The 14,290-nt window shown below is 39.0% G+C and overlaps 1 pseudogene; it reads left to right on the top strand.

Annotated features, from left to right (window-relative positions):
• LOC119775145 overlaps positions 1-13,736 on the top strand; it is a 33,859-nt pseudogene extending 20,123 nt beyond the window's left edge.
• Positions 13,737-14,290: the final 554 nt, after the last annotated feature.

The following is a 14,290-nucleotide window of genomic DNA, read 5'->3' as shown; positions in this document are numbered from 1 at the left end:
GCAAGCGTAGAAGAAGAAATGTGCTGTTTACCCGTGCAAAGAGAGAAACAACGAAAGAAAAATGTCTGAAGACTTCAGTGTTGAGGAAGAGCATGAGTTCTTTGCCGAGCTGAATGCGCACTTTCATCCGGTTTGGTCTGCCGCGGTTTCCGTTGGGTGTACTATTCCTTTAATCTGTGTTGACCTATTCTACTTTTATCATTTCTGAAAGTAAAAGTATATTCACATGCACACAGATAATAGTTTTGCTCAGGTTTGATCTTGGGAAAACGATCTGTAGATTCATTCAGGTACACCAACAAAAAAACATTTCTGTGTTCATGTAGACATGCGAATCACTATTCACCTTCTGTGAAAATCTGTTTTAATACATGCAAGTCTTTTGAAGATAAGGCCCTAAATGTGCACATAAACACTTGAATAATCAGGGACAACATGCATAATTATATGAAAATCTCAATTATAAGTAAAGGGAAATTTAACATGCTAAAACCAACAACAAAATATGGCAAGACCTATTCAGACATGATAGATGACAAGAACTTTAGAAAACGCAACAGAAAAAAGCTAACCTCAAATCATAATACTTTGTGCAAACTATAGGCTTCACATTTGTTTAGCTTTAAAGAGAATAAGTTTAAATTGTTGGAGGAACTGAGTTGAAGTTGTTCGATTTGGTTTGAAGAGCATTTCATTACTCAGGATGATTTAGCAACAGCGTCACTCTATCCATGCAAACATGCAAGCTAAGCCCACATGTAAAAAACACAAACACACCGTGCTCTGATCTTTACGTGTTACGGTTTGTGCTACAAGCCGTCATACGCACATGCACAGTGTTGCATCAGTGCAAGGTCTTCTAGATCATATCAACCTTGCTTTCCACTCGGAGTCTATTCATCTTTTCAATACCCCTTTCTCTCCTTCTCTTTGTGTCGTTTCTTTCTCCCTCTGAGAAAATAATGGTGAAGGTCTCTCTGGGAAGGCTGGAGAGTACACACTCAGAGAGCACTGCCAAGAATAACACACTCACACACAGACGTGTGCACACCGTCCGACAAGCACACAGCCGAATGACATCACTGTTCTTTTTGTTTTATGGAGCTGTAATGACAGAGATTCTCATTTCTCTCCCCACTTCTTTCCACTCTTTTCTTCCTTTTTCTCTTGTTTCTTTGTGTCTTCTCGAACAACACACTTACAGACACACACAGACTCACATCTGCTGTCAATTATAAAATAAAGTACGTGTACAGTTCGGGCATTTAGCGGTTTTATCACATGACCAGCTGACCTCTCTGAGGGATTTTTTTTATGTAGTCTACTGCTGTGGAGCAGGTGGCTGAAAAACCCAAGGCTTTGATTTAATGTTTATGTGGATTTTGTTTTTACAAATTTAAGCATTCAGAATAGTGCTTTAAACTCAGGATGCTTTATAATTCAGTTTTTTGTCTTCAATGGAATATTCAATTAAATTAATAAAGTTTTTTTTTTTTTTTTTTTTTTATAACTGCTCTAAGGCCCATATTACACCGATTCTAAAAACTCTTCAATGGCTCCCAGTCTCCTTTTGGTTCCAGTTTGAAATCCTGGTTCTGACCTTCAGGGTTTTTATGGTCAGCCTCCCTCCTACGTTAAAGACTTGTTGTTTCCCTATACCCCCCCACGGAGGCTGAGGCCTCAGGACCAGAACCTGCTCATGGTCCCTTGTACTCGTTACAGGACCAGAGGAGAACGCCCCTTTCAGGCGGTCGTGCCGGCGCTCGGGAACGATCTTCAGACTTCCTTGCGTTAACTTGATTCTGTTGATATTTTTAATAGTGAAGTGAAAATCTATTGGTTTAAGAAAAACATTTTAATTCCATTAGATAAAGATTCCATAAAAATTCAAAAAAATATCCACTGGACTTGGTTTCCAAGATTTGAAGACGTTTCGCTACCTCTCCAGGAAGCTTTCTCAATTCAAAAATTAGATTAAATCAAGAGTTGTTTTATGATCATGTCTTTTGTGACTGTAAATGTATTTTATTTGTATTTTAATTTTGTGAAGCACTTTGTGACCTCTATGTCTGTGAAAGGTGCTATATAAATAAACATTACTTACTTACTTGTTTATGTTGTTTGGGCCATTCAAAGTTAACTATAGCCATAAATATGTTGAAAATACCTTTGACAGTATTAGGCAGTATTCATTTGTTTTTATGATGGCTCTATTTTAATAAAAATGCACATAGCATCTGGTATCTGGAGTCATTTATGTAAAGCCTTATTGCCCTTTCCTGACTTAGGCAAATTGCAGCAGCAGCCATTCCTCAGTGACCCCCATATCTTAGCCATAATTTTTAACTCACCCTTTCTCTCACCTGTTATTTCATCAGGATAATTAGGATTCTTTAAAAAGGCCTGGACATTTTGGAATTGTATAGAACTTTGTATATTTTCTATAGGCAGTGAAGCTGCAGAGGGTATACATTTACACTTTTGTACTTTTTGTTTCTCTTGTTTGATGTGTGTCATTTCCATTTAAAAAAATACTCTCTGGTTGAATAAAGTAACTCTAAGTCAATATTTCCAAGAGTAATGAATAGTTTTGGCCTTGCCAGTATTTTCCTAGAAGTTCTGATAAGGAGCAAAGCAGAACTGAGTTTGGATTTTTGTTGCATGGCCAACCAACTCACATAGGGTTATTATGTGCTTCCTTTTTGTCTTTTTTACCAGAGCAAATAAACAAGAAATTATTTTTTCATTCTGCTGTTTAACTATTGACTTTCCTTCTTTGACTATTTAACAGTAGCTTTATTTTTATTTCTTACCAATGTGTCGCCAAACAACCATTTCCCTAAATGCATCTCTGTAAAGACAAACATTGTCTTAATAACGATTGCTGCAGTAAATTACAAAACAGATTATTTATGGTGATTGTTTCAAATAGTACAATCTAAACTCTGTCCATCTTAGTGAAACATTGTTTTATTTGTGTTTTAGTCCACAGTCCTCCTGCTGGGAGTCCAGAGCGTCCAGCTGTGGCCATCTCCCCTCTTCGTCCTCAGAGCTCCTCTCCCTCACGTTGCCCTGGCCAGTCGGGTCGTCCCCTCTCCATGGTGTCACCAGGACCCAGTTTAGGCCCCTCCCCACTGTCCTCCCCAGCTTCAAGACCCATCCTCCCCCTCTCTTCCCCTCTCTCCTGTCTCACACCTCCCAACGTCTCAGCGGTGTTCCTGAACGGGGAGCCAGCCAGTCCGCTGCAGCCGCCTTCTCCTGGTCCCTCCCACGCTTCACCCCAGGGTGCCCTGGCACCCAAAGTGGAGAAGGTAAGCCTTGTCCCACTTAAAATAAAAGAAAATCTTTTTCACCATACTTACATATTTAAAGTTCTTGATTTATTTATTTTTTTACCAGCAACTAAAGGAAAGACAATAAATAAATGAATTAATTCATATAATTGTTTATTTAACAGAAACCAGTAAAATTACACAGTTAACACATACTAAATGTATGTTTATGTGTATTAAATAGTGTTTCAAAATAAAAACAAAAATCTTTTCACCATATTGGCATGAATTTCTCAAAAATGATTTAAGCCTATGATATTTTTTAAAAAGGCAAGCACCTTGTGCTAATGTTTATTCTCCCAGTATTTCCTGTCCCTTTTGGTTTAATGAACCCGCCAACTGGAAGAGGTTTTTATCAAACCTCCTTGTGTTTGTAGGTCTGTATTGTGCAGGTCTCAGTCTGCATGTGTGCATGCACTGCCTGTGTAGACTTGCTTAGTGTCATTTGCCCAGGGATTCGGTACAACTGTTCAGCGGACCCTCGGGCAGCGGCAGTGAAGGATGCTGTGGAAAGCTTGCATTTGTCTCAGCTCCATTTGTTTCTCTGCTGGCTTCACTCTCTGGGACAGCTAATCTAACGACATGGCTGCCTGACAAACAGCTCATTGACTGTGGAACAGCATGCAGAGGCTTTGTTTACATCAGAGATAGCCTGGAATCCTCCTGTAAAAGCTGGAATCTGAGTTACAGTATGCCCCACATTTTGGTCATCTTACAAAATGTGAGGTCGGTAATTCTTGTATCTAACTGCTGAAATTCAACACAGGAGCCTGGAAAGGGCATATGTTTAAAAGGAATATGATAGCCTTTTAAAACCATATGTTTTTTATTTTTAACTCCTGTCTTAATTTCCTTGCTGCTGCTTTTACTTGGATTTGATTATGTTTATTATTTTATTGTTTAAAATTATGATGTTTTTGTTATTCATTTTACTGTTCTTGTTGCTCAGCACTTTGGTCGGTGGCTGCTTCTTTTTAAGTGCTTTTAAATAAAATTGGCTTAAATTAAATGTTTATTACAAGTAAATCTTGTTAAAATGTATACCCATCCATAGATGCATCTAGATGTCCCTCCTCACATCCATCAGCCTATTTGTTCATTTGTCCATCCATCTGTCCCTCTATCCTGCCCTCCACAAGTCCATTTATTACTGCAGAAGAAGTAATAATCCTTAAATGAAATAAATGTATCTCCTAAAACTATTACTATATGATTAAGTCAAAGTCTTACCACCATATTATGCTTTTACTGCTTTGAGCAGTTGAAAGTAGAGATAATGGGTCTGAGGCCCTCACACAGTCACTCTTTGCTTCAGCGGAAATGACAAAGCAGCTATGCTGACACAGTTTAGGTTAAATCAGTGTTTGACATGCTGTCTGGAGCACAGCTGCTCTTACAGACCATATTGGTCTGGATACAGGGTTTTTGGAAGCACCGGTTTCCAAAAAGTCTGTACTCACGGGGCAGCTGCCAAGGAAAAAAAGCTGTTGAGAGTGCTCAGAGGATTTAAGGACCTCTAAAAGGTTGATGCATGCCAGAAAACGTGGTGGAGATGGCTTAGATACTGCAGGCCTTAGTTTCCATTTAAACTAACCTGCTTTTTTCAAGTGTTTTGTTTTGTTCATTACTTTTTTTTAACAGTGTGTCCAGATTGGCTGGAAAGCAGTTACAAAATGCTGCCATCTTGGTTTTTAAGGCATGTTAAAGCATGAGGTTGGCATAATCCATCGAAATAGAACAGTTCTTCAGGTGTAATCCCAGTTTATTCCTGGATTTTACTTGGATTTCCTCTCTTTATCCAGCATCCGCTCCACTAATTGTATCAACCCTCAGCCGGTGACTCTTGATTTCCAAACATGGAGATGAAACTTCATCATATACAATCAAATATGAGATTTTCTTTCCGTATACTGTTTGCTTTCAAAACATTCTGCTTCAGTTATACATTAAAGGGAAAAAAAAGAGACAAAAACAAATGGATGAAGCAGAATGGTGGTTTGGAGGGTTACATGTGAGGGAATGCTGCTCTCTGGTGGTTGATTTAGAAACACCAGTGTGTGTCTGTGTGTGATCTATAAAGAAATAGCCATAAACAGACATTTATAGAGAAGCACATCTAATCACAGAAGGCGGATTAGACCTATAAGCGAGCAGATGAAAGAAGAGATGAAGTGATGAATCACTCTTTGTGTTGTCTTCAATCAACATCCCTTCTTCTTCTTCTATCTCTCTCAATAAAACGCCTTTTCTTTTTAATCTTGTTTTCCTTCCCTTTCTCCTCTTTACTGCTTTTCTTCCCTCTTCTTTTCCACCCCAAACCACTTCTCTCTTTTCTAAATTCTTCCTTTGTCTCACCACGTTCTCTTTGTTTTCTATTGTTTACCTGCCATCTCTGAAATTAGCATTCAGTCTGTTGTTTTTACAGGAAGCGAACATGTGCTGCCAAAGCTGGGAGTATTTTTTCTGTTTTTGCATGTTTTACTGTCGTGCCACTATTCAAGCATCTGTGCATTATTCTAACAGCAAGCAATAAATGCTTTGTGTTTGATGAGGGGACAGCAGGTAGGAAACATTAAAATGTCTGTATTTTGAGAAAAGGACATATTTTCAAAGCGAATGCTCTTCAAAGATAGCTTGCTCTGCTATCTTTGGAGAGCAGGGGATGCATTTGGCTTTTGGTTGTAATCCTGCTGAGTCAAAATGTTTTCACACTCTCTCTGAGTGCTTGCTGGGGCACTTGTTCCTGTGCCATCCCTCCTCTGTAAGGCTGCGTTTGAGGAATGTGGATCGTTTGCAGTGATGCTTTTTGTTTTGGTTTTCATCAGCTACGCTGTGTGGGTTGTTTTATTAGGATCTTGGGAAGAATGCCAAGTACTGACATCAGAGTAGTTGATTCGGTTGTTTGTTTTGCATTTGACAGATGAATATATCAGCTAATTATGCTTCAACAAACAATCATTACCATTACTGTGTAATGAATGTCAGTCAATGAAATGATCTGTAAAATGTTGTTTGGAAGATCATTAGGCTGAAATATTTCAGTAAAATTTCCCCTGGACTTTCTCCGCAGCCAGCATCAATAAACCTGCTTGTGTTTGCAAGGACATTTCACATTGCACGGTTCCCAGTTCTGCTTTCTTTAAAGAACAAGAAGAATTTATAAACCGGACAAGAATTCATCTGGGTTTCCAATGCGGTTCCTAAAACCTGCCGACACTGATGCTGCTTTTAGCCTATTCAAATAAACTATGAAGAATTATATAATGGTATTTTATTATTTTAACCAGAATTTAAAGGTGATGTTAAATCTTATGTAGAAAAGAACAGACACAATTAAACCTGGCTTTATGTTTGTAGAACAAAAAACATTTTTTGGAGTTGACCATTTAAATGGACATTATAAGCGAACCATCAGTTAGCACCAATAAAACTCTGTATTTTCTACAGAATCCAGATTACTTCCTTAGCATTCAGATTTTTCAAAGGCTGTCAGCATTTCCAAATCCACAGCAATCCATAATACAGGATGAAAGCATAAAAAAAGACAGATCATCTCCTTTTTACTTAGGGTAGCCATCCTGTTATCGACAGAAAACTTTGTTCTCTTTCCATTTCTCAAATTATTAATGATCCCAAGGCATGTAGTTGGAGAAGCTTTCTTTATTATTATTCGTATTATTCTTTATTATTAAAAAAACCTCACTAATGCTAAAAAAAATACACATATTAAAGCACAAAATTTGTTTCAATATATCCCAGTTCTTAATACATTACTTTCATTAGGCTCAAATTTCTGTATTAAAAACCCTTTTATCTAATTTCATTTTTATCTTCTGGGGATTTTACTAGATTTTATGATTGTCCTTCCTTCCTTCCTTCCTTCCTTCCTTCCTTCCTTCCTTCCTTCCTTCCTTCCTTCCTTCCTTCCTTCCTTCCTTCCTTCCTTCCTTCCTTCCTTCCTTCCTTGATATAATGAGGTGAACTTTTACCGTGTTTTTTTAATTGTTTTTAATCGCTTTAATCCATGTTTTTAATTTGATAGTTTTCTAACTTTCGTTCCCTTCTCTCTGTCCTTATCTGTCCATCTTTAGAAGGAGAGGAAAGCAGCAGGTTTGCTTAAGCTCTTGTCGGGGGCTGCAGCCAAAAAGAAAGCCCGCTCACCGCCGTCCTCTCCCCCCACACACGACCCCTCGCTGGGAGGCCAGGGCGCCGAGCCAACCCACCACCCTCACCACCTTCACTACCACGGCCGCTCGGGCTCCTGTCCATTGTCGTCACAGGGCCGAGCCGGCTCGTGCCCCATTGAGAGCGATATGCCAGGAGCAATAGGGCTGGAGCCGCTGCACAGGAAGTCCGGCTCCCTGGATACCAACTTCCCCATGTCGCCCCCTGCTACACGCGCAGGCAGCGCTTTAATGGTCCTCCGGCCTGAGCCCAAACCTTTGTCAAGAGAGAGGTGGGTCCCTTTAAAACATGCACACATGCACGGTAAAGCTTGTTACATACTCCATCAGAACCGAGAGAATTGTTGCTTTTCTTGAGTTGATAAGAACAAGAAGAGCTAATTTTGATGGGCTATTCATACTTCACAAAAAACTCAGCTGTAGAACCATTAAAAAGGCCCATCTGCTGTAGCTTATGTGACACCTGCAAAACACAACAAAATGGCAGTGGGGGCATTTTTCAGATTGATGAAGAAGGAGACCAACATGTGTAAAGCAGAGGAGGAAGAAGATTCCTTATTTGCAATTGCAGAACAAATAGGAGAAAAACGTTAACGTAGCTGACCTGTTTGATCTTTTAAAACAACAAGCATAATAGATTTCTGCACCTGTTAAAAAAAGTAGGAATATCAAACAAAAGGGGGAATCATTGCCACCTTCGGCCACCTAACTCCTGAACAATCACACTAAAGTTGATGATGAGTAGAGAACAAGCAGCAATAACCAAAAAGGCACATCTGCAACAAGGAGAGACGGATCGAAGTTGAGGGAAGTTGTAACCTTTGCAGAACGTATCATGTGATTGAAGCATGGGCTTTCTTCTCTGATGTTTTAAATGATATGTTACCCTTTTGCACATTTAGTCTGTCAGATCTGTTATGTAACACTAGAATACTATAGTAAAATCAGTGGGGTTGAGATAACTTTTATAATTTTACTCATAGCTCATACACAATGTTTCAGATTTGTTCAAACTGTACGCTCAACAAAAAAATAAAAATTTTTCCCATTTTTTATGATATGAGCTCAAAGAACTAAAATGTTTTCCACATACACAATATAACCATTTCCAAATATTGTTCACAAACCAGTCTAATAAGTTCTAATTTCCAGAACTGGAATTCATGGACTGGGTCTTCCAAAGACCTGGTCTACCTGGACCGGGTCCTTCGAAGTCCATGAAACTAAGGAGACTGGAAGAGTTTTGGCTGCAAATCCAAACAGGTCTAGCCTTCTGCGGCTAAACCATCGCCAGTACTCTCTGCCGCCTAGAGCCGTGAGAGCTGACACACAAAGCAGGAACAGAATGAATACTGAACTTTTAAAAATAAATAAATACATTTTTTTTTCCCTTGTTTTTATTGTAAAGTGAACAAAAAAAAGACTATAGTCATGAGAATACAGAGTGGAATAAAGGCGACAACCACCGGGAGCATGAACAAATAAAAGCAAATCTAAGGATATAAAAGGGGTAGGAAGATATAAGTCAATCTAAACAATGTATGTATAAAAAATATATCTGCAAAATCTCTTAAAGTCGTAGGGGAGTTATATTAAAATGTCAAATCATTCTGGCTTAAACATGTATATAAATGTAGTCTTTATCAGACGATATTGTCCTAAAATTTAGAACATTTCTATAAAAATAAAATCCTGTCTTAAAATCTGTGAGGTTTTTTTTTCCATTATTTTATGCAGGCCAGTTACTGTAGTTATACGTCAACTTGTACACCTAAATTCGGCCAATCATATATCAACGGTCATCTGTCCCAGTGTTCACGGGGATGGACGTCTGTGTCTTCGGCAGGCGTAGAGCTAACAGAACTGGCAGCGTAGCGAAGCAAGGGCTCAAACATGTACGACTGTAAACCTTCTACATCAAACCAAGCTTCTGCCGCCCTGGCGTCTTCTTCCACAACTTTGTACCCGCTTTCCTCCTCTAAATAAAAAATGTATGAAGGAGGAGACTCATCCACGACCTCCAACACTAAACTCTCCTCCTCTTGCATGTTTCCTCTGTCCATAGCGTTCCTTGATAGTGTTGTTGCTAGGTCACCAATTTAGTGCTACTTGGTCCCAATGGAATTTCCCATTGGGAACCTACCAGCACTAAGTTGCTAACTGGTTAGCAAGATGCTTCCAACAAACATGCCTCAACCAGATGTGCTGGTGAACCTTCTGCCACAATAATCCCGCTCTCTTGATAGTCGACCAATCACATTCACTTCATTGATTTGTGTAAAGTCGTGCACCGCTCGGGAGAATTCAGAAATGCAACGGTTGGAACAGCCGCTTCCCTACAACTTTAAATTACAGCCAAACCCATTTACAAAGTAAAAAATAAAACATTTAGATAAATCATTAAATAACCATTTAAAAAGCTATTTTCATACATTTCAGATGGATCTATTCACATACTTGTATTATATTAAACTGCACTTCCAATATTCACCACTGTTCGGCGCCAGGTACCTTTTTCCTCTGAGCACAGAGCAGCCGGTTTGCTTGGACACACAATGAATCACGGGATATCCACTGGATACACTGGACCCATCCTTCAAATCTGGCAAAAAGGACGACGCATTTGTTGGCTGCATAACGAGGAGTCTTGGAATCTCACCAGGCCTCGGCGCTGCGCTATTATGCAATCAGCCTATGAATCTGGCCTTCGGAGGACGCATCCCATGAATTCGAATTCTGCCCAAATCTATTATAGGGAGCACCTCTCCTTTGCTGAGATGATCCATCCCACCTCACAGCTGTGCCATATCAAGATGCTGATTAGACACCATGATTAGTGCACAGGTGTACCTTAAACCTTTGTTGAGAGTATATTTGTAGTGTTTTTGCCCTGAGTATCTTGTTCCATTGTTAGCAAATCAGAACATTTATACAACCCTTTTTTGTCAAAATGATTTCATTTATGGCTTTTTCCAATTCATCATAATAATACTTTTAGCAGATATTAAAGGCAGATTGGAAATTGTATAAACTCTTTTGTTATGTAACTGAGCATCTGTGAAACTAATGAGATATACAGCAGGATGAGAAACTAAGCAGACATTTAATAAACAATTGAAACTAAACTTACTGAATCTGTGGGTGGTGGCATAACATATGGATCATGTTTTACTTATTTTCATAGCCACTTGAAATTTGAGTCAATTATTTTGATTATGGCTAGAGTTACATTTGCTCTATTCAATGTGAAATACCAAGTTCTTAATGTAGCAGAGCATTACCCCTATTAACATCATCCTGCCTTGTAAGTGCTGAAAGATAGAAAAAGAGGGAAAATGGACCTAAAAAGATAAGTGTTTAAACAGGACAACAGAACTACAGGGAGTGGCAGTCTATGGGTTTGGGCAAATAGCTTGGAATCCTGAGGTTCTGAGTTTGAGCCCCACTCTCACAGACTGACACTCTGGGTCTCTGAGCAAGACCCTTAAACCCACACTGCTCCACAGGCCCCGCACTATGGCAGCCCACAGCTCCCCAAGCTGATGGGTTAAATGCAGAGGTAAATTTCTCCAATGTGAGATCAATAAAGTTCAATTATTATATTATTATTAACTAACAAATCAAGTTTTTAGTCAAACAAAGCCCCTACACCATCAGCTCTCTCACACTCTGCAGATCAACCCTTATCAGGATTACTCAAGACAGGGCTGCAAGAACCTGGTGGTTTTGTTAGCGCAGCTGTGGAGGCGAGAAGACATTCCTTGCGTCTTATGGAGTATGTAACGGCCTTTACTGTGCAGCTGCAGACAAACAAAGATATTTCTAGCTCAGTAACAGCATATTTAAAAGCTTATACATGAGTCTACATCTGCAAATGACAGGAAATATCTTTAAACAGCTTTGTAAAATATTTGGTTGGAGGAATTTGGCAGCAAGGTTTAAAACAGTCCTTAGAGGGAAAGTGATAACTAAAGCATGAGCACCCAGAGGCACTTTAATAAACAATAACCCTTTTCTGTCTAGATCAGATTTCTGTATTGGACACATTTAAATATAAAAGTATGAATATTTGTCCTTATTGCTGCACCAACGGATCTTTACAAATGCCTCCTCTACTCCTTTTGCTTTTCATTTATCTCAAGTTCCAACCACAAGCTTCTATGTGTTTTTGTTCTATTTTATGTGAAACAGTAAAAATAACTACTGTGAAGAGAAAATGTAAAGATTTAAGATTCTAAATGAATAAAAATCTAAAACGTTCAACTTCACCCTCTTACCTGTTGCTTTGTAGCAAGACCATCCATCTTCTGTCACTCTTATCCGAAGCGGGGTAACGAGGGATGCTGGTGCCTATCTCCAGCTGTCTACTGACCAGAGGCAGGATACACCCTGGACAGGTCGCCAGTCCATTGCAGGGCAACAAAGAGACAAATAACCATTCACTCACACATTCACACCTAAGTTCAATTTGGGACTGTGGTAGGAAGCTGGAGTACCTGGAGAGAACCCACACATGCTCAGGGAGAACATGCAAACTCCATGCAGAAAGAACCGGGCTGGAAAATGAACCCGGATCTTCTTGCTGCGAGGCCGCAGTGCTACCCACTGCACAGCGCTTGTAGTAACATCTTTTGTTGTAATTATCATGTTCTTTGCTTACCTGTAGGTACATTAAACATTCTGCAGCCTTGAACACAGTTCCTTCCAATACTAACCAATATTTAGTGATGCTTAAATAATTTTTTTATTCTTTCCTACAAGCTTCCTTGTTTTGCTGCTGTAGGCTTAGGCTGCCGGAGGACATACAGTATGGTCCATTTTTCATCATTCTGCTTTATTCTACTTCAATTGTGAATTTTTGTTTTTTCAACCCCCAACTCTATGTTCTTTCTGATCTGGCACTCTGTTTTGCTTTGACACCATTCAGAGGAAGGTATCAGCTAGGCTACTGTCAACAGCTTCATATCATTATAGATAATAAATTTCAGTGTTCTGTCCCCTTTCACTCCTAGACATAGTAATGGGCTTAGTTTTTTACTGAGAGTAACTATATGTGCTCCCATTTGTCCAAATAAATTGCATAAATATGAACTCTAATATTTTATTCGGTGGAGCCAGTTGGTTTATTAAAATTAATAACCACCACTTTGATAAAGGGAACTAAAAACAAAGGCATGCTGTATTTTTTAGATTGTTCTTTATAAAACCAAAGTAAAGAATATCTTAGAATTTACAAATTATGCTCTGCTTTGTGCTCTGCTGTACACATGACATTTCTGCCCATTATACTTCTTTTTAAAATCTCTTACCATGACCAAAATAATCTGTAACGCTAACATAAAACAATAAACCATGCATTGCTTTTATGGAGCTCCTACACATGATCTTACACACAGGGGCACAATTAGAGGGACAGTTATGTCGCAGAACATTGGGGGGGAATGAAGCATTTAATTGTAGAATATATCATTACTGTCAGCTATATGCACTTGAAAGAAGAGCTTAAGAGTTACTTATTCTAAAAAGAATTAAAACAGCTTTATCTACTGCATGTTAAAAACTACAAGTGTGTACAGAAATACACAAGCCGATTTCATTAGAATGTGCAGTTGCAATCACAAAAATAAAGATCATTGTTTTTATTTAGCATAGGTGCTAGGAATGTAACCTCATGCCAGTGTCATGATAAGCTATTTATTTCCTAAACTCATTAACACATCTTAATTGTAATAAAAACGAAACATAACTGTGGTTAAAAGGTGTGATGATGTCTTGGCAGGTTTCGCGTGGTCGTTCCGTACCCGCCTCAGAGTGAGGCAGAGATCGAACTCCGAGAAGGGGACGTGGTGTTCGTTCATAAGAAGAGGGAGGACGGGTGGTACAAAGGCACCCTGCAGAGGACGGGACAGACCGGCTTGTTTCCCGGTAGCTTTGTCGAGAGCTTCTGAGCTGGGAGGAGGAGAGCAAAAGAGTTTGTTCCTTCCTCTGAGCCACACACACAAAAACAAGCCACACAAACACAGGCAGCATCTACACACGAGGTTGGGCTCATATCGGTTTCTCCGATTATTTTTCCTTTCCTTATTTAACATTCATACAGATGTACATTTTATTTTTTAACCTGCCTTAAGAAACTAACTCTTTACGATGAAAGGAGAGGAATCATTTTCTAATTTTCTTTCTTTTTTTTTTTTTAAACATGTCAAGCAATACACAGATTTCAGATCAATACATCTTTGGAACAACCATAAATGATCATTACTGTCAAAAACTTTCAGAAATCAATATTAGTCCAACTAAATCACACACACGTCAATTAGCACATCTGGCTCCCTCCACAGCGTCCGGGATCCCTGGTGTAATGTGTATCAATCCTTGGAATCAATCTATTGTTTATTGCAGTGGCAGCATCTCAAATTGAACTATTTAGATAAATTCAACCCCAAATTTAAGCACTGAGCATAAGGCTGCAGATATCAAAAATAGCAATGGCAGCCTTGGCAGGGTACAGTTTTCCCAAAAAAGGATAATGTTTTTCTTCGGTTTTCTTTGTGTTTTTGAATTCTTTCTTACAAGCTTCCTTGTTTTGCTGCTGTAGGCTTAGGCTGCCGGAGGACATAGGGACCACTTTTCATCATTCTGCTTCATTCGACTTCAATTGTTAATTTTTGCTTTTCCAACCTCCAACTTAATGTTCTTTCTGATCTGGTACTGTTTAGCTGTGACACCATTCAGAGGATTTTCTGCATTTTCTTTGCAGAGTTTGCGCATGTT

The sequence above is a fragment of the Cyprinodon tularosa genome, unplaced genomic scaffold (assembly GCF_016077235.1).
Source record: "Cyprinodon tularosa strain WSP-4 unplaced genomic scaffold, ASM1607723v1 ctg852, whole genome shotgun sequence".
Lineage (NCBI taxonomy): Eukaryota > Metazoa > Chordata > Actinopteri > Cyprinodontiformes > Cyprinodontidae > Cyprinodon > Cyprinodon tularosa.
The sequence above is the reverse complement of the archived record's forward strand: the minus strand, read 5'-3'. Positions and strand labels throughout refer to the sequence as shown.